This window comes from Cyrtonyx montezumae, unplaced genomic scaffold (genome assembly GCF_038088225.1).
Source record: "Cyrtonyx montezumae isolate F1298 unplaced genomic scaffold, pur_monq_1.0 scaffold_3, whole genome shotgun sequence".
Classification (NCBI taxonomy): Eukaryota; Metazoa; Chordata; class Aves; order Galliformes; family Odontophoridae; genus Cyrtonyx; species Cyrtonyx montezumae.
This window is the reverse complement of record NW_027072034.1, coordinates 148,176,638-148,197,575: the sequence shown is the minus strand read 5'-3', so window position 1 is coordinate 148,197,575 and position 20,938 is coordinate 148,176,638. Positions and strand designations below refer to the sequence as shown.

Here is a 20,938-nt window from a genome sequence, read left to right as displayed (position 1 = left end):
AAGAACTTTGCCAACACACAGCAAACTGTCCTGGTCTGATGCCTCCTGCACTGAGAGCAGAGCGTGTCTGGGTGCTGCTCTCTGGGCCCGCCCAGCACCACCTGTCAGCCAGGAGCGACATAATGCGGCAGCGGCAACCTGCTGCTCCACGGAAATGTGCTGCACCCACATCACAGACTGTGCACTTCGTGGTTTGATATTTCAAGGACAGCTAAGAAAAAATTTTCCCACAGAGAATCAAAACATGGCAATTTGTCTAGCATCTCTGCAGGTAAAAACTTGCCAGGAGAAGAGGGATTCATCCATGATTAATTTGCAATAGGTGAATACCTCAAGAACAAAGAGAAATGTTTATCAACTGTTCTTACATCTGCAGTGACTAAACAAAGGTGTTTTCCATTAAAGACTAGGCACTTCCATATCTCCATATCTAAACTTCAAGTACAATTGCAGAAATTCCCTCAAGATTCTCCCGTAATGGAAGAACCAAACATTTCTACTTGTTTTCAGCGCAAAAAGCAGCTCCCCTTACCCCCAAATGCTGGTTTTCACACTGCCAAAGACCTCAGCACACAGACCCTATCTCCAGAAGTCCTCTGTAGGATGCAATTAATATACACTCATTTCACAACTCATTTGTGTAATGCCCATGGAAGCTATACATTTGTCTCTGAAATGCAGAGTTTTATTCATAGAATGTTTGCTTAGTTAAATCATATCTATTGTTTTAAATATTAGCAACCTTCCCAGCAACTATTTAATCAATTTAAACCAGCTTAATATAAACATGTGATTTAGCCATTAATTACTTGAAGGCTGATGAAAAGGAAATGATGCTTAAGCAACAAAACCAAGCCACGTATAAAGTGAAACTTGGAACAAACATCCTTGTCATACACAAATCATGTAATTTCAGGATTAACCAATCAGATGTTCACAACAGCTCCTGGTGCTCTCCAGACTGACGGTCCTCTGGTAAACCATGTGTTTGATAATGCCCCTAAGGATATATATTTGGAAGTGGAATACACTACCGTGTAATTAAAATTAATCTTCTGGAAACACACACATTGAAGAACAGGCCATCTAGAATTATATTTTAAAGAAGTACCATGTGCCATAGCAGGACATTTTTTAAGAGTCACCTTAGCACCAGACTTTTGGAGAGCAAAACAGTGTGCTTATTTCGGTTCCTTTTCTTTTTTCAACGTAACATACAAAATGATAGGAGAAGCACCACAGTAATGTGACATTACAATAACGTGCACCCCCTCTTTAAAATAAATGTTTACCTATTAGATAGGGAAGGAAAAGATCACAAAATTATTTGTTTTATCTCTGTGTGTGAGATCAGTGGTCAGTTCTGCAATCAGAACTGACTGCTGCACTTGGTGCTCCCTTTCATCTCCAAACTGCCCAATACACAGCTGCAGAAAGTCCTGCACGTTTCTGACACTTATCTGAGCACTGCCGTGTTACTCAGCTTCTCTTGAAACCTCCAGAGAGCAAAATGGAAACTGCGACCACTACAAAGTCCTAAGAAGGAAGAACACGAACAGCCGGTGCTGCACGGTTGTCAATGGCATCAGGCACTGCTGAGGCAGGGAAAACTGACGTGTCTGCTCACGTGAGGAACATCACCGCAGTGTGAGCAGGAGCTGACAGCAGCTGCACCTTCACAGGGCCACAGAGAGCAGGGCAGGCCCTGCAGCGCAGGCCGCACTGCTCAGGTGCCGAAGCTCACTGACAAAGCCACATGGGGGTGGGGCATAAATCCTAACTAAATACTGCTATATTCCTCTGCACAAGCTATCATGTTTGGCTCTTGTTTCTCTTTTTCTTTCTGCGTGTGCGTGCTGGCCGCGCTTCCCTATCAAAATAGACTTCCTGGTCACACCGCCTCTTTACAAAATTCTACTAATTTGCCTATTAACAACACTTTACTTGTTATGCCACCCACTCTGTGTAACAAACGTGAACATAAGACATTTACAGATCAGGCAGCCATTACAAAATGAGATACTGCCATACTGGCAAATCAATGTGCAAGTGGCCAGCCACAGAAGAACCTGGACAGTCCTCTGCAGTTGATGCACAGATAAATGACATTGAGCACAGCAGCTGAGCTCATGCACACACAGCTGTGACCATAGCTGTCCCTGCTCACATGAGCAAACAGCACAGTCACTGGATAGACATGAACAAAAAGCAGACTGAAAGTTTCTGCCCCACAAAAAGGAAAGAAGTGTGAGAAGTGGAAATCCAGTTACCACTCATAACGTAACAGCCTAAACTCCACCGCTGTTCTCGCTGCTTCAGGAGCATGCAATGCTCTGAATGTGCACTCATTAAAAACAAGAGAACTTTCTGAATACATCTGAACAGATGCTTGCACTCCACAAAAATAACAATGCATTTTCTGTTTTTCTTCCCCAAATAACAGTTGCTGTCAAATCCAAGAACAGAGAGAGCATGATCAAAGTTACAGTCCTCTGCCCCGCACTAATCCTCCTGCAACCTCTCAGCTGTCTCAGAGCAGCCCCTGTGGCAACCGACGAGCAGCATGTGACTGCTGCTGTCAAACAGTTCATGTATTAATGACACCAATCTCGGAGAGAAGTTTAGCACGCTCGCACTGAGTTAACTGCACTTCCTAAAGAATCAATTTCAGATCACTGCTTTTGTTTCTTCCTGTTTCAGAGTTGAGAAGCTCAATGCTACATAGTGTCCTAACGTGCATTTCAAGCATTGGTAGCATTGCATGCGATCTTAAACTTTTCCAGGAGATTCTCCATGTCCTATGGAAACATGGATACCATCCAACTTTCTCAGCCAAATCTGAATTGTTGTTGCTAGATGTGAAGTCCTGATGTTCCTGGAGACTTAACAGTCCCTCAGTCTCCAGGGCTTCTCTCCCTCACACTCCCTTTCTCCTCCTTCCTCCCGAGTCCCACGTGATGCAACCCCCTACCTGTCCCTAAATCTCAGCTGCAGCTGCCCAAGTCCTCTAGGTCTGGCTCTGAATCTTTAACTCCAGTGGATCCTCTGTGACTGGCCACAGGGGAATACTAGCAGCTGCTTTGCAGGAAACGCCACATCTCCTAATCACACGCAAAAAAGCAAAGCAATAGAAAGGCAACATGATCTCCAGATCCACAGTGTGTGGGAAAAGGGGCAAAGCCACATTCAGAAGTAGGAAGAAATCTTCTCTAGTTTTTTTGCCTCCACTCTCACATCAGATCAAATGCCTGCATAGCTCACAGCAAGCCTTAAATGCAGCACCTCAGCACTGAACACACTGCCAGCACTTTATGCCAGCCACGTGCTGATAGGCGGACTGCAGGCGTTATGCACCCAGAAAAAGATCTTTACACGATACTGAAACCACAGACCTCTCTTGCTTGTACTACACACCAACACCATCTGCAGTACATCCCATGTGCATCCCCTCTTACCCAGCCTCCTCTACTTAAAATTCACCCCATCAAGGGAACAGCTTTAGCTCACAGTCACCGTCCCCTCCGCTGGTGTGACTTCGAAGGCTGCACGGGAATGAGTCATGGGACGGCTCGGGCACACAGGAAGGTGTGCCTTTGGTCTTTCAGTACTGCTTGCAGGTAGTTCAAACAAAAAATCCCTCTAACACTGTCGGAAGAGACACGCCAGAACTCTGTCAGCAACAGTCATTGTGAAACACAGCTCTCGCTGAGCACGGCCCTGCTTCCCACGCACAGGAGGCCCGGAGCGAAGCTGGGCCACGAGGAACTTGGTGAGCAGCGTGAGTGACTACAGCCCAGGCCCACGTTCAGAAAGCACAAGCAAGACACAACTGCTAAAACCCAGACACTAAGATTGTCATTTGCTGCTCATAAACAGAAGCAGTGTAACACCATTCCTTTCAAACTTATGACCACCACAACGCTCACTTACAGCCCTTTCATTTAAAATAGCATAAACTAATCAGACTGCCTGCACATGATAGCAGTACCGCTTATTGTTCCCCGCTTACAATATTTAAGCAGACGTTAATGCAATTTAGTATCTCGTCCCCAAGTGACTCTGTTTCGGAACAGGGCCCGGCGTTGTTATGAGCCCGTTACTTATAGTAACGCCATCCAACACCTATGTACCAATTACAGGTTTTCTATTTACAGTATATCCCGAGGTGTTTTGTTACACCGTGCGGAGTTGAGCAACGCATACTTACAATTTCAGCAAACAGTAAAGGGAAACCTTCCACCTGGTATTTATCCCAGTTCAAAGTTTAAAAACGCGCTCGGCATTAATTCTAATCAAACCGAACCAGGAAGAAAACGGCACATGCCCGGGAAGCCAGAGCCAGCACGCAGCACGCCGAGCGAGCCGCCCGCTCGCAGAAATGTGTCATGCTGCAGCAACTGGCAGCTGCTTCGTAGCAAGAGTTCATCAACACCTTGTAAGCACTTTCATTTTGCAACCGCGGTCTGAAAAAAACCCAACAAAACACAACAAAAAACCTAACAAAAGGCAGGACGTGCAGCTCGCTAAAAATAAACGCAGGCTCGGCGCTAACCAACTGCAGTGTAACGTCGTGAGAGCGAAGGACAACTTTAGCAGCTTTCTGGGCAGAACGCTGCCCGGAGCGCGGCTGAGCCAGTGAGGAAACCGTGCCCGCGAGGCGCTCCTCCTCCCTGCAGCGCCGCGAAGGAAACGCACAGCCAGTTTCATTTTGATACTTCTTGTAAACCGACAAAGGAAACGCACCGCCAGCTCAACCCCGGAGCCGACACGCTGTGCAGAGCGCAGCTCAGCAATTGCAGCTCCAATCCAGGTCAAATGACATAAGCGGGAAATTATCAAGCGCTAAAATAACCGCCCTTCTGCCCGTGTTTATTTACCACAAACACGAGCTCCGCTCTCTGACACAAACCCACCGACACAGCTTTCCGTTCCACAAAGCCCGCGGGCGCAAAGGGTCGGCAAACTTATGCAAAACATCCTGCGAGGAAAAGAAACGTAAACCGAGCCACTTACAGCGAGGAGCGGGCTGCCAGCTTAATCAGATTCTACGACGACTGTAAACACGCACTTTTGGAACGCGCAATGATTCACGCCGCCGCAGATGCCGTCAGAGGAGCGCGGCATTCCGCACGCGCTGCCGGCAGAGGATGACCTGCCCTGCAACGCCGCCTGTTTTGACTACAGGCACTTGCTGAGTTTCGAGTCCTACCAGTCGGACACCAGCGCGGGGCCCGCGCCAAAAACAACACGACTGAAAGCAGCTGTGGGCTGGGTTTTTTTGGGGCTTTTTCTTTTTTTTTTTCTTGCGCTGTTGATACAACTCAAAGCTAAGCGCAGAAACCAGGAACAAACCGAAGTGCAAAATGGAAAGCAAGGAAACCACGGGTGCCTACTTAGAGGAAGACACTCTGGTTTTGTTTGGCTTTGTTTTTTTCCTTTCTTGATTGAGGAAAGAGTGGGGGTGTTTGTGCCTAACAGAGCAGGACAAGCCTGCTGCTTTCCTGAAACACCTTTTATGTGTGGGATAACTTGATAAAACCTGGGGTAATTACATGAGGAACAGCAGGAATAATCTCTGGAATATCACTAAACTACCCTTAAGTGGCCAAATCTCTTAAAAATGGCCAAATTCCATAAAAAACACACAGCGTTTCCCAGAACACTTATTTCTATTCAGTAGGAAGTGTAAAAAAAAAAGGAAGGGTCAAGCGGAGCTCCACCACAGCACAAAACTGCTTCCAATAGCCGATTAACTGCGCCAAATACGAAGCAGAGCCACTGGCTGCCTGCTGGCTCCTTCTGCAAGTGCTCCGAGACCTGCAGTCCTGAGGCATCCCTGGTGTAGCAGAGATGGGAGAACGATGGCAGGGCGAATAGCCAGTCCTGCTGCCAGCATCACATCTCACATCGTGGCAGCAGAAGACCCAGATGTAACTCTGGTGACAGGGCCTACTTCTCCAGCTATAAAATGAGACAGTAACAATACACAGTATTAACTCGCTTAAAAAAGGAGTTGGAGATCTAAGCAGGAATTCATCCCTTCTTATAAAGACACAGTTCCATACGTGTGATTGGTATTTGCTCCCTGATGCAATGGTACCACTGCAAAACTGCCTGGTTGGCTATTGGCACTCACAGCTTTTCTCAGCTCAGCAAGACCAGAGATCCCTTGTCCAAATGAATCATAGGTAATTTTTTGTTTGTTTGTTTTTGTTTTCTTGAGTGATGGTCCCCTAAAGAATAGTGAGGAGAGATGTGGCATGGAAATTTCCACCTGCATCGGAAGCAATGCTCTGTAAGTCCAACATGAAACCTATGAGACATTCTGAACTGCCTGGAGGGTGTGGGGTTAATGCCATCCTACACCCCACACATCCTGCAAGGACAGCCCTCACCTGCCTTTTGCATGGGTGTTCCACTACCGGCACTACCAGCCCTAACCCACTAAGTTCTCTGGCAGTCAGGCTATGGTACTTCCTTCACACAACACTACTGCCGCAGACAAGCAAGACTTCTGCAGGTGATTTTTTGGCTGTATATGAAGTCATTAATGAGGATATTCGTTGGATGTAACAAAATATTATGTGTAGCACTGAAACAAAACACAAGGAGGAGAGGTCTAGTTTATTAGATATACAAATTTAAAAGCAACTTAATGCATTCACTCCCCCGAGCACAGGACTTTATTATTTTGCTCCAGACACACTGTTGGAAATTGTGGAAAATTTGGTATGATCAGCCCTCACAATTCTTACTGAGTAACAGAGCCCTTTCACTGGGCCTGGGGCAGATCCTTCCCTTTCAGGCTCATTTGGAAATGAGTGTTTTTATTCGCTGACTTGTATTTCTCAGGTAATGCCATTGCTCTCAATTCCCATCTTCAATGACATTTACAAAATAAAGTAACTGGAAAAAAAGACCGGGATCTCCTTGAAAAAGTCCAGTGGAGGGCCACAAAGATGATAAAGGGCTTGGAGCACCTTCTTCATGAGGAAACACTGAGAGACCTGGGTCTGTTCAGCCTTGAAAAAGGAAGACTCAGAGGGGATCTGATCCACGTCGATAAATATCTAAGGTGTGGGAAACAAAGGGACGAGGCTGAACTCTTCTCTGCAGTGTGTGGCAACAGGACAAGGGGAAATGGCCACAAACTGAAACATAGGAAGTTCTGCACAAATGCGTGTGGGAACTCCTTCCCAGTGCAGTGACGGAGCAGTGGCACAGCTGCACAGAGAGGTGGTGGAGTCTCCTTCTCTGGAGATGTTCCAGAGCCGCCTGGATGCCTACCTGTGCAACCTGGGCTAGGGAGCTGCTTGGGCAGGGGGTTGGACTCAGTGATCTCTGGAGGTCCCTTCCGACCCCTACAGTTCTGTGATTCTGTGAAATATATTTACATTTTAGGAACTTATCGGATGTTACCCCTTATCTGTGATAGGACTATTAAAGAAAACAGGTACTTCTTCAGTGTTTTACTTAATCTAAATTGAGACAGAGCAGCATTTCTCTTCACAGCTGGGAGAAGCTAAAGCACAGAGGAATGAAGATGCACAACTGAGGTGGTGGGCAGGACCCCACAGTGAACTCAGCACTGTGTGTCATATCTTCTCACACTCAGATCAAAACTAATGGGATGAATGATATTCAGCACCTCCTACAAAACTGAATGCAGTCACAAAGGCTTTTCAGGTAACTGGGCTAACGGTGCTAACCACATTACGGATACTACCAACAGTCAGAGTCAGATTTCAAACAGTTAAAAATGACTGCTGCACAGATAAAAGAGTAAAGCAAACATTACAGGAAGGCGAGCCAAGTTTAAGCAGCATATATATATTTCAGGACTCCAGAAAAAAAAAAACAAAAAAAAAAAAACAAGAAATATACCAGAGAGGAAATAACCTATCATGCTTAGGAGACTTATGTTCATGATTGGTTTATATACACAGTATTACTTCAGAGTTTACTCAATAATCAGGTAACATATTCTCAGCTAATTTCAGTAGTGCTACCAGTTTGTGATTATTCTAAGGAACAATGGAATAACAGCCTAGTGGTGCTCAGATGTAATTTACTACTTAAATCTTCTGTCTTTTGGAATCCCAAACCAGCATTTTCATGATGCAATGTGTATATATGTATGTTCTCTCTGAATTAACAACATAAGCAGAAAAATAGTGAAAAACGTTCTCCTAAAAATCCATGGCTTTGCTCCCTACATGTGCCCCACACCTCAACTGCTCTGAGCTGCCCTGCCCCACAGCACCACTGTGTTCCCCCCAGCCCCTGGGAGACAGTATGAGCTCTGCCTGGTGTAGAGGCACACGTGACAACTGTCAGAGCAAGAGTGCTGCTGCCACACGAAGCACTGTTCTCTCAGGGCACGTTAATGAAGTTGCTGATTTTCAAAGAGTCACTGAAACTATGCATCTTTAATGCCAAATTGGTAGGGAGTTAAAAATTCTGAGGGAAAACTCACTGTAATTGGATAAGCCTTGTAGCTATTATATTTATTTTTCAGGAAGCTCAAGTTTACATTTTTACACGGTAATTTTACTTGTTTTTCTGTGTTTGTCACTCCTCATGGATATTCCCCAGCCTCAAATGAATCTCCTTTGGATATTCTGACAGCTTTTGAAAATCAAGTTAACCAAACAGATCTGCCCAACTGGGGACTACAGGTTTGTTTTGAAATTTTAATGAGCTTGTATTTAAGTTTCATTCTGCATTACACTGCCTTTCTAGAAGGTTCGGTAAGTGTCAGTGCAGAGTATTCTCTTGTTCCCAATGTTTAAGATAAATCAGTTCCTTCATCTTTCAGGCAGATTATGTGCTACAAGTAACAAAACCTATTCTTTAGAACACTGCAGGGATATCCATGGTTTATAACTGTATTCACAGCCTCCAAAGGGAATTCCAAAATAATTCCTGGAGAGGTCACTTATTTGTTTTTATCTTGCTACATAAAATTGCACTTACAAACACAAGCAACCAAATCCTCAGCCTTCTACAGAAGAAAACTGTGAGCAAACAATACTACACACATACCTGAACCGCAGAGGGGTCTCAGTGAAGGCACTTTGGTAGCTGTTCCTTTTCCTTCAGAACCTCTTTAGTTCTACTCTTATTTGCAAGATATAAAAGATGGTTTCAAATTCAACTCGTACCATTTATGACGTCTAGCAGTGTAAACTAAAGAAACTCATCCCTAAGAGGACATAAAGAGACGTAAATCAGCTTAAGAGAATCCAAGCCAAATGCACTTCGTGTTCTACCTCTGAACTTGTGTCTAAACCATTCCTCACTGCAACTAACTTCGTGTGTTACAAATGCCATGCTTGGGATAAACAGCGTATCAACATTCCCATCACTGCCCTGAGTGGAAGAGAATGATACGCATCTCTGATTTTAAACATCACATCTACCTTACAGAAATGGTGTATTTCAGATGGGTGTTTACTCAGTTTCGTGCCACTACATAATCACCAACAACTCAATGCACCTACAGCACTTGGCAGCATAGTCACTATGTCAGACGCTGCGTGAACCAGGATAATTTCCCAGGCCACGCAGCACTCAGAGCCAGGAACTCAGAGTAAGGCATTCCCAGTTCATTCATCCACTCTTGCTGCCTCTGTAATGTGGCAGGAATGGCACAGGGGAAGAATACAGATGATCTGCACTGCAGCTACCTACGAGGGTGCATCATCTCCACAACGTGACAGTCATGACAGTACAGCTGTGCAATTCAGCTTTCCCTCCTACCTCCTGCAATACCTCCAACAACGTGTCATTCAGTTCATGTGGTTTCAGATTTCTGTGCACCTTCTCAGAATCACACACACTGTATTTTACAAGAACTTTCTGAATAAAATGAATGTGTAGAAACTCACCAGCTGAAGACATGAGATATTTTCCTATGAGGCACTATAATTAATTTACGGTAGCTACTTATATAAGCTCATTGGGGAAAAACAATCACTTATTGTTAAAACAAAGCATAGCTCAACTCAAAATAATTCTTACAAGTTCTAACGCGGACAGTAAACAAACAAACCAAAATCATCCAACTTGAAAGGAAGTCTACATGAAGGAATCAGTTTTTCCTAAAAATATTTAATAATGAGGAGCGCAACAGGAGGTCTCAGAGAATGAGCACGCAATAAAATCTTTCCAGGGTATCATATGCTTGACATGTACCAGATGTTTTTTATTTAAACCAACTGAGTCAAGTGGAGCACAGGCAAAACATTCTGGGATGACTTTCCTATAGGGGTTGAGCTGACTTCACTCATGCCAGGTATAATGTCACATCAGGTGGCAAGAATGAACAGCACAACTCTTTGTCAAGAGATGAAAGGAGCCTCTGGTCAGTCAAAAAACGATTACAAGGGGAGTAAGCTTGGGAGCCAACAGGAAGAAGAGAAAACATTTTGAAGGGCAGGATTGCAATGTGTACAGATGAGTTATTTATAGAGTCAACACTCAATTACCCATGGTCAGATTATCTGTACCAGAGATGGAGAAACAAACCAGCTCCAGTTGGGCTCACTAGCCTACATGCAGTTCAGTGCAGATATTCCTACGCTTCTGGGTTGGCGTGGGACTGGAAACATTACAAGAAGTTTTTTCAAGTGTAAGACAGAAAATCCTTACTGGTCTAAACTGAGGTACTCTGGGTGTCTGTATGCCATATCCAAAAGAAAGAACATTGGCAGAAATGGCAGAGGCTCCAGATGAAGCCTCTACCTTGCACCCAGATGAAGCTACCACCTTTATAGCATCAGTCCTTTTACTAGCTGAGGCACAGCATCAAGGCAGAGCTGGCTGCGTGTATTCCTGCCAGCCTGCATCAGGGCTGCGTGCTCTGCCTGGGATCCAGGAAGTGGGGAAAGCTGTGCAGAAGAGTGCAGGACAGTGACAACACAGGAGTAGGCAGCAGCCAGCACAGCAAATGCTAACACAGCTGGGATGGCCTCCGTGCAGAGGGACTGAGCTGTGAGATCACATCATGATTTACAGCCAGGTTGTTTAAACCTGATATTCTAAATAAGGGAAAACTTAAAATACAAATGCTTTCCTAACTGCAGGAAAAACACAGTGGATGGTACCAATCCAGAATGAAGCTGTTTTCCTGGCCACAATGCCAAAAGCGTACTTACAAGTGAAATAAAAAGGCAGCCATGGAAGGAAATGGAAAAAAAACAACCCAGCAACATGACTTCTTACCTGCCAATTGCTTCCTCTGAAGCAGACAATCCGTGCTCATGCTACAGGGCCAAATCCTCTCCCACTTGTCAGAAAAGTCCAAAGAGGCTTTACGCTCTTTAAGTCCTTTCCGAAGTTAACCCTCCCCATCAAAGTGATGGTGCTACAGGTGAAAGAAACTCTACTACTCAGAGGTAACAAGAGAGATTTAAACCGTAGGAATCTGAGTTTAAATCTCTCTTTTCCCTCCCCCAGCTATGGATGCAACTTGACCAAAGAGGCAGGGAAAGGACAACACGCAGAATATTGGCATGAAAAATCTCAGCTGTAGTCAGCTGACTGAAGCCTGATTACAGAGGAGGAACTAAACTCTCACTTTGGCAAATTGATCACAGAGCAATTATTGCTGTGTCTGCCAAATGGTAGCTGAAGAGTACAGCAGATTTAACCAACAATGACCAACACGTGAAACAAAAGTTACCATTCTCTGAGCAATCAACCTTGTCTCTAAATACTAAGACAAAAAGATTTATTTAGAGCTGAAGGTAACAATGCATAGCACAGAGCTGGTTAAGCAGTTTCATATGGTAGCAAAAGACAAAGGGTCATGGAGTACAAAATTAGAGAAAAAAAGTTATCTATCCTTTCAGAACATCACTGTAACACTCCAGGGAATCTGCAGGTCCTACATCTAAAGCATTAATACACCTCTCTTTTTTCTCCTTAGTACCAAATGCCTTGACCATCCAGGTTGCTTCAAGTCTGAAACAGAAATAATGCAAGAAAAACAACAGTTCAAAACCAAAATTCACTACTGACTCATCAGAGAATTCTGGAATATTTAGTTGTTTTATCTCCTTAGATCTCAACATCTGAAAGCTGATAGCAGTGAAGTTACAAAATGCTTATTGTCCTTTACAATATATTAGGAACTAATATATGTATTTTGGATGGTGTAACATTCAAACAGAAATGGAAAACACTTCCTGCTGCACAGTATTTGCAGGTCTTCTGTACCGTGCCTTTTTGGTAATATTTACTAACAATGAGAGCATTACAAGCCCTAGAAAATAACTACTGATAAACTGGGATCAACAGACTTTGCTAAATGTTCAGTGACTCTATCAGTGGAAGGTTTAAAAGTTTTTGCCTCTTATTTGCTGTAAGAAGGAAAAGCCAACACTCCCCTCCTCCCTGCTGCCTAATGCCACTGAACTAGGAAAGACCAGAAATGCAAAGCCTACAGCATTAAACCACTCCACTGAAAACTCTCAACTGCTGTGAGGTTTAAGGAAATACACCAAAGGTATTTCCTCTTCACATGGGCTCTCATTATAGCAAACTGCAGCCAGTAGCTTCCAGGTAAACCAGCTGCATATGTATCAAGCACACACACACAAACTGTGTATAAATTTTCTGCTCCCCCCACCACAAGATAGCAGTTCTAGGCAGGAACACAATAAGCAGCATGTGAAAGGCTTTCAGAAAACCTCCAAGGTAGCACATGTTGAAGGACAGTGACATGTTACAGCCTGAAGGCCCTGGGGCAAAGCATGGAGGCTGGCACCGGGCCTCGTGCATGCTGCCACAGTCATACTGCAATCAAGAGACACAACTTCTGCACCTGCTCTAACTCTTCTTCAAAACGCTTATGGTTTTTTAGGTTCACCTTTGGTTTCAACCTTCCATTATATTAATATGGGACTGCATTAGGTGTAGGAATGGAGAGCAGGCAAGCTGCATAACTTAGCCTTGAGTCCTTCAGTAAGTGCCCTTTAGACGCTGCTGCTGGACACTACTGTCCTGGCACCTGGGGGCTGTCCCATGCCATCTGGGCTCACCCTGCCTCGAGGACCTCACTCTGCTTCACCATTCCATGCCCATCTGTCAGTCACAAATCTTACATGCAATTATTACCCCTCTAACTGGTTACTTGGTTCCAACAACTCATCAGTCCTTCTAAGAAGAAATTTTTCCAAATATCCAACCTGATCTCCCTCTGGCACAACTTAAGGCCATTCCCTCTCATCCTATCAGAAACAGAGGCCAACCCTCACCTCGCCACAATCATCCTTTCCAACAGCTGGAGAGAGCAATAAGGTCTCCCCTGAGCATCCTCATCTTCAGGCTGAACCATCCCAGTTCCCTCAGTCACTCCCTGCAAGTCTTATGCTCCAGAGCCTTTTCACAACTTCGTTGTCCTACAGAGCAATACTAATCAGAGACCTCAGAACATTTCAGGCTGTACAGAAAAAGCTCATTTGTCAGTCATGGACTTCCACAGATGCGGACCGATACCAGATCCATTCGCTGACACTGGTCTCAACTGAGTCAGTAGGTTCCTGTCTTTTGCTGGAAGTGTCACTTAGTTACAACCACTTAAAAACAACATAATGGAGATAGAAAACTTCTTTCTCCTACTAAATGTATTAGCACTCATAGTGGAAGGCTGTAATCGATGCACAGAGTATGGAGCTGCATTCCATACTAGAGCACAGCAGAGCAGGAGGGGTAACGCCAACACCAAGGCGTGCAGAGCCCTGACAGCCTGCAGGTAACCACCATCCTTCCAAGAACTCCAAACTGAGAGAAGACAGAGACACTTGGAGAAAAAATCAGTACCACAAAAACATTCACTTCCTTTGAAATCAACAACTCAAACCGTATCAGAGCTCCAAAAGCAAACGCTCAGTTATTCCCCTGCTCTTCGTTTAAAAAGCTCTACAAAATTTACATAAAGGAGTCCATTAGGAAGCTGAAGGAGCTGATTCAGGAATCAGCGATTTCCCAGACCGTGTCTGAACTCCTCTGGTACCACCGTCACGTTATCCCTCCATTAAAATAAAGGTACGAGCGATGCCCTTTCTGATACTGGCAGCACCAGTGTGCTGTGCCACACGGAGACACGTGAAATAAACGTGACAGCGCAAAACTGAGGGCATACGAATACATACTATGAAAAAGGGCGAAATCCCGGTAACCCCTCTGCACACGGCTCTGGCGGAGGTTTCTCTGTCTCCCCGTACCCCTCTGGGGGGCAGCGACACGGCCCGCGCTGGAAATCGGCATCAGCGCTCAGACTCCGGAGCGCAGGAGCAAAAGCGAACATCGCAGAGTATGCGAGATCCCAAGTCCGCAGGCAGCACGGGGCGATCGTTATTTGCACAGCGCTACGCCGATAGGGCTGGAACAAAAATCACGGCGCAGATAAGGCCGGGGCCAAAGTCCCGCCGGGAGCCCGGCGGCGGCGCTTCCCGATTTGGGCACGCAGCCGCGCGGCCGCCCCGCCCCGCCCCGCAGCCCCAGCTCCGAGAGGCGCCGGGGAACGCAGCCCCACGCCGCGGAACGGCCGCGCCCCGCACCCCGCACCCCGCCCGGCTCCGCTGCGGGCACGCCCGGCGCCGCGAGCGCCCCCTGCCGGAGCGGCCGGCGGCGGCGGCGGCCCGGGGCAGCGCGCCGTAAACAGGCGGCCCGGCGCATGCTCCCTGCCGAGGGCCTGCGCTGCGTCCTTCGGCCTCCGACTGACAGCCAGCGAGGTCCCGAACGGCGAGCAGCCCGCAACTGCCGCAGGAAGTGCCGGCATTTCTGCGTTCTGCCAGCTGCACGGAATGACAGAACGCCCCGAGTCGGACGGGACCCCGGGGCTCACCGAGCCCAACTCCCAGCCACTGCCGGACTGCCAGCCCGGAACTTTCATTTGCAGCATGGGACCTGAGCTCAATGTAGACCTATTCTTACAGCTGTAGCCAACATGAAACGTGTTGACAAATGTAGCCTCGCCTCATAAGGCACTTACAGCTGCCTTATAACTTAACATGTATGTGTTCGCACACATGTGGAGCTCTGTTCCTCAGATGTTCAGCTCAGCCCTGGAGCCCTGTGTTCTGCAGCTGCTCAGCCTCCCACCTCTCAGGAGGGAGGGAACGGCTCCCATTTTTTACCCACATCTTTCTTACAGAACTCTCTACCGGAGGCCCGGGTTGATGAGGCAGAGGCTGGGCAGCACGAGCAGACATAACAGTGCTCCCAAAGATCCACTCCGTGGCTTCTGGTGCAGCTCCAGCAGAGCTGAAGACAGAACTGGATACAGGAGATTCAAACCACGGGGCCCAAAACAGAGCACAGACAGTGCAAATGGAGACAACTCATCTTAGAAGGTGCATAAGCTGTGGTGACAGGCTTTTTCCCCTCCTCTTAATTTCAGTGCAGCGCTTGCTGCCTCGTGATCGTGGGATAACGTTCACATCCCAGTCCCTGAATGGCAAGTCTCAGCATGGTACTGAATTTTTGAATTCTAATAGTTGGTAACGTTAAGGAAGAGTTAACTTCCACCTAAAAACAAAACAACCAGCCAGTTCTAATTTTCTGGGGAGAGGGAAGATGTGTAGTAGCCATGCAAACAGCCTAGCAAAAGCAAACTTTAAAATGATGCTTTCACTACCTGAAAATAAAAAGGCACTACTGAAAAGCAAGGCTGATAGGAGCTTTTGTTTAAGATATATCCAGGAGCACATCCATTCTCCATATCTTAAAATAAGGTGCCAGGAGTGATCCATCAAGAGACTGCCTGGACCAGTGCTTCAAGAAGTGATAACCTTTGCTTTCCTTTTCAGTCTAAAAAGAGGAATCTAGCAACAATATCAAAACTCTTACTTGATTCTTCAGTAGAGATAAGACCCCAGATATTTTCCTTATAGATGAACTTCCTGTAACTGTTTTTCTTTATAAAATGCTAGAACAGGAGGGACAGCTTCTGCTAGTGGCAGACAAGATGTGTGCTGTTATTCACTAAGGATTGCAATTTTCTCCAGAATCTTGATAGAGAAGTTCTAGCTACAGAACCCAGAATCTTTAAAAAGGTTGAAAACAAAACAAGCAAACAGTGAGAAATACCTTTCACTGTAGATAATAAGAGGGATTTTTTTGTTTTATCTTTTCTTTTAAAGATCACTCTCTGTGTTCATCTCGCAGTCTCACTAGCCTTAACTGAGTGGCTAAGAAACGAGGAGCAGCAGAAAGTGATTCCTTTGCAAGCTTGCACTTTTGAGACTGAGTGTGGCTCAGGTAAGAGTACTGCTCCATAAAAACATGAAGGAGACTGCCCTGCCCATTTAGCAGTGCCTTTGTGTAGACATGGACTCTTTTAAGACGGTTTTGAAAAGAAAATCCCACCTCTGTCGCTAGGTTTGGACCCATGGGGCTGGGCTTCTCCCTGTTCAGAAAGAGCAACACGCCAATACCACTTGGAGCAATTTTTTTTTTTTATACTGCTCAACAAAAGAATATTCCAATGGAATTTTTAACAGAAGGACCTGAATTTTAAAAATAATAACCTTTCTTAGCACCTACTACACAGAGACTGACAAGTCTACAATGTGTAATGGGACTAAAACTTTAAAATGCAGAAATAAGAGTCCAATCTGTTGGGAGTATGTGTGCTTCGTGCTGAAATTCCGTGGGCCTAAAATAGTGACAGAATTAATTTTATTTCCTCATAGTGCTAGGTAGGTCAACATGCAGGCTTTTTTTTTCCACCTAGAAAAAAGGCTAGAGCTTCAGCAATCCAGCACTGGCAAAAACAAGAACTGACTTCAGGCAAAAAAAACAAACCCAACACAGAATTGAAATACCAGCTCATGTATTTGAGCAGCAGCTATTAACTGTTTCAAGAAGCTTCTCTGTAATTATGTATCAGTGTCACTCTGAAGCCCAAATCGGGTTTCAGACATTTCAGGGCCATGGACATTTCTGCACCAGCAGAGGGAAAGAGGCGTTCAGAGCAGTGTAGGTCAGAACATTAGGGAAAGCCAAAATTCTACTGATGTTATCTTCAGAGATCATCTCAGACAGATTCCTAAAGCTCTAACTGATCATCTGCGCAGACTGCTGGTACAAATTGTCACCAGGTATCTTACCTAAACCACGTTTAGCAGTGAACAGATTTCTATGAATTCCCAGCATCCTGACTTGACAACTCCAACACATCAAGCATCCGATCCATTTTCAGAAATGCACTCTACCAAAGCGATGTTTGCAGTCTCTAAAACACCCTTGATGCATCACAGAGCCTCATAAACAAGTCAAGCAACTGTTCCTGTACTGAGAAAAAGAACAAATCCTCGACTAACAAGTGCTGCTTGACAGACATTCGGTTATGTTTCTGTTATCTTACAGATCAGGCTGATGCCTCAGCAGTCCCAAATTTTCAGAGCTGGTCCTCCAGAAGGGCCGTGGTGTTATGCAGGAAGTCAGGTGTTATTTTGAAACAGCTTAGAGTACTTTATCAGCGGAAGATAAGACAGCCTACTATCTCTGCTTTCTTAGGAAAAGCATCGTCTGTTCAGAAAGTTCTTATTGAACGTGTTTCTCTTTTTTGGCCGTAGTCCAGAGGGGGTCTTCAAAAGTAAATTTTATTAAAAATAAAATACTGTATATTAAAAATAAAATACTGTAACAACAAAATTAAGAGGTTTTTTTTTCCTTTTTTTCCCCCATTTTGAGCTGAACAAGGTTTTCTTGCTGTAAAACTTCCAACCTAAATTGTCTAAGCAAGCTGAAATAACAAGAGACGATCACACTGTCTTCCCAAAATACAGCTACACTTAATACTGTACAATCACATAAAAACCAGACCTTGCTCTCAGTTACTTACAAACGATGATCTCAACACTTGGGCACCTCATGAGTGCCATGGAGCTCAGCAGTAGCACTCTGGGTGTGGAATAACACATGCATCTAGAGTAACCCAAAGAGGAATGAACAATTTCTCTAACACTAAAATCTGCAGTTATTTGTGCAAGGTCAAAAACAACAGAGACCCTTCAGCACTCCTCCTGTACAGCATCTTTTACTGCTCTAGGACTCTGAAAGCTTCTGAATATATATATTTTTAACATTCACCATGAACAATACACGAAGAGTGAATTCACAAGTAAAAATACACAGAAATAGTATATCTTATGGCAGCAGTGCTGCTGCACACTGTAGTGTTTTCCAAAGTTTATTACTTTAGTACTTGTATGCACATTGGTTCCTTAATGCGTTAGATGGGAAAAGTCTCAAATGTTAACCAACAAGTTAGAGCAAACATGAGCATCATGAAAGGCTGAGTAACCAGGGTCTGTTCAGCCTGAGGAAAAGGAGACTGACAAGGGATCTGGGTAATGTTTATCTATATCTAAAGGGAGGTGGGAAGCAAATGGATGATGCCAGGCTCTTCTCAGTGGAGCAATGGCCTGAAACTTGGAGCACAGGAAGTTTGATTCAAACATGCAGGAGAACTTCTTCACGGTAAGGGTGACAGAGCACTGAAACAGGTTGCCCAGAGAGGTTGTGGAGTCGTCTTCTCTGGAGATATTCAAGAGCTGTCAGGATGCCCACCTGTGCAACCTGCTGTAGGGAACCTGCTCTAGCAGGGAGGTTGGACTTGGTGATCTCTTGAGGCCCCTTCCAAGCCCTGTGATTCTGTGATCTTTGTTGCTTGTGCAATTCTATATAATGTTCATGAGCACCCCTAAGTTACATTTCTTTTTAGAGATTCCAATATTCCAGGTAATACTGGGATCTCTCACTGACTTCACTGGAACTATTAATAAAGGTTTTGTTTAATCCAGCCTCCTAGTACTGCAATAGAACTAGCAATTTAACTTACACTGACACCATTATTTTCATACTGTGTGGATATACACATTTTGTCAGTATTGCAAAAATGTACTCTAAGTTGCAAAGAGGTTGATTCAAACTGTTGAACTGGTATTTAATTGCTTGTGATGGATAAGTGGAAAATAGTCCAGAGTGTATTTATCTAAACATACAGAAGTATACTTGTATTTCTTTTACGTACAAAACTGCAATCACAAAATGTGTCTTGAAGATCACCTGCATGCATGGGAGGAATGCATTTCACAGAATCACAGAACTGTAGGGGTTGGAAGGGACCTCCAGAGATCACGGAGTCCAACCCCCTGCCAAAGCAGCTCCCTAGCCCAGGTTGCACAGGTAAGCGTCCAGGCGGGTCTTGAACATCTCCAGAGAAGGAGACCCCACCACCTCTCTGTGCAGCTGTGCCACTGCTCCGTCACTGCACCGGGAAGGAGTTCCCACACACATTTGTGCAGAACTTCCTATGCTTCAGTTTATGGCCATTTCCCCTTGTCCTATCACCACACACTGCTAAGAAGAGCTTCTTTACTCCTGAATTACACATCAGTTTTTTCCCTTGTTTTTTTTAGGCTGTATGTGCTGCTTCCAGATGTTTTTTCCACTCATGGAATGGATAACAGAAAATTGTTAATCTTAATATAAAAAAAATAGTAAAAATGCTTAAAACCTACAAAGTTCCTTACCTATGTTGTTCTGATCTCCAGCCTTTGAAAAACTGTAACAGCAGTGCAGTTTCACTAAACACATGTGCACTGATGATGTTCAGCCATTCCTGGGTAAGTTCACAAAGTATTTACAGAGGCTCCAATTCAATCTGCTACCTCTTCCCTTCTGAATGCGGTGCTGCAGAAGCCAACATTCTGCGATACAACCTGGCAAATCTCACCATTTTTTGTTTTCCTCTAATTCTCATTTTCTGTGATTTACAACTTTAACCCTATTCAGTGAAAGGATATGGAATTTTACTTGTGAAGTCATCCCCTATCAATTTTCTGTTTCTTGATATATTAACAGGCTGACTCCATACATTAAAGTCTTCTCCTTAAGACATCCCTATGGGGCTCTGAATTCCTCTCAGAGATGAGCATAGCTTTTGGGGGAAAATACCATACTGCCACTAATACTTGGATATATCACCAATCTGTACATACCAACTATTACAAAACTACTCAAATCTGAACAGCTGTAGCCCAGAAAAATACCACTACTAGGTTAATTCAAACAGCAAATCTTTCATCTTCAAGATAAGGTACCTTTTCCAAAAGCTATGCTTTTGCAATTGTAGTTTAGATACAACAGGCCAAGCTGATTTAATAATTGCTGCCACTGTTCCCCCTGAACCATGTATTCTCCCTTCTTTGCACTGCTTCTGGTACTCACCAGCTTTGTTTGCTAAACCAGCTGAAAACTAATGAACAAAAGAAGGAAAGGTGTGAAGCCACAAAAAAAACAAAAAAGCCAACCACACAAACATCCAAATCCATGTGCTTAGTTTTCTCCTGTTTTGACTGCGAGTTGAATAGTCTCACTAAAGGTGAGATGAGCTGCAGAAGCACTATGGGCAAGGAAGATGGTGACATGAGCAGGGCCAGAAAGGTGAGATGAGCAGAGTGGGTGCTATCCATCTGCACAGCGTGACACAAGGAGATTCAATCCCCAGGTGCCCAGCAAGCCACAGCCTGGCCCAGTGACAGCCATACCAATATCACCAATGGAGAAAGCATTCTGGAGAGATGATGAAGTTTTAAAGCTACTGCACATTTTCTTGCTGTTTGAAGCAGGTTCATGCCTATTTTACACAGCAGCAGCTCCTCTCACAGATAAACCACGAGCCAGTTTTATGTTTTCCTCTTAAAATCTGTGAAAAATTATCAAGGATGAACAGTATATTCCCACAGAGTGTCAATGAATACTGCCCCATTTAACAATGCTATTTTGGAAAACAATGAAATGCATTAACAGTCTTGTTTCTACCTCGGATACTCCGTACCACACCGCTGGCTGCAGATGACCCTGCACTCTTCCACCACAGCTTCATCCAGTAAAGAGGATGTGATAAATGTGTAAGAAC

At 44.7% G+C, this 20,938-nt stretch overlaps 1 protein-coding gene across 2 annotated transcripts in view; it reads right to left on the bottom strand.

The window, feature by feature from the left end:
* ATXN7L1 (ataxin 7 like 1) overlaps positions 1–20,938 on the bottom strand; it is a 103,661-nt gene that overhangs the window by 27,596 nt on the left and 55,127 nt on the right. The gene's annotated exons all lie outside the window — the stretch shown is intronic.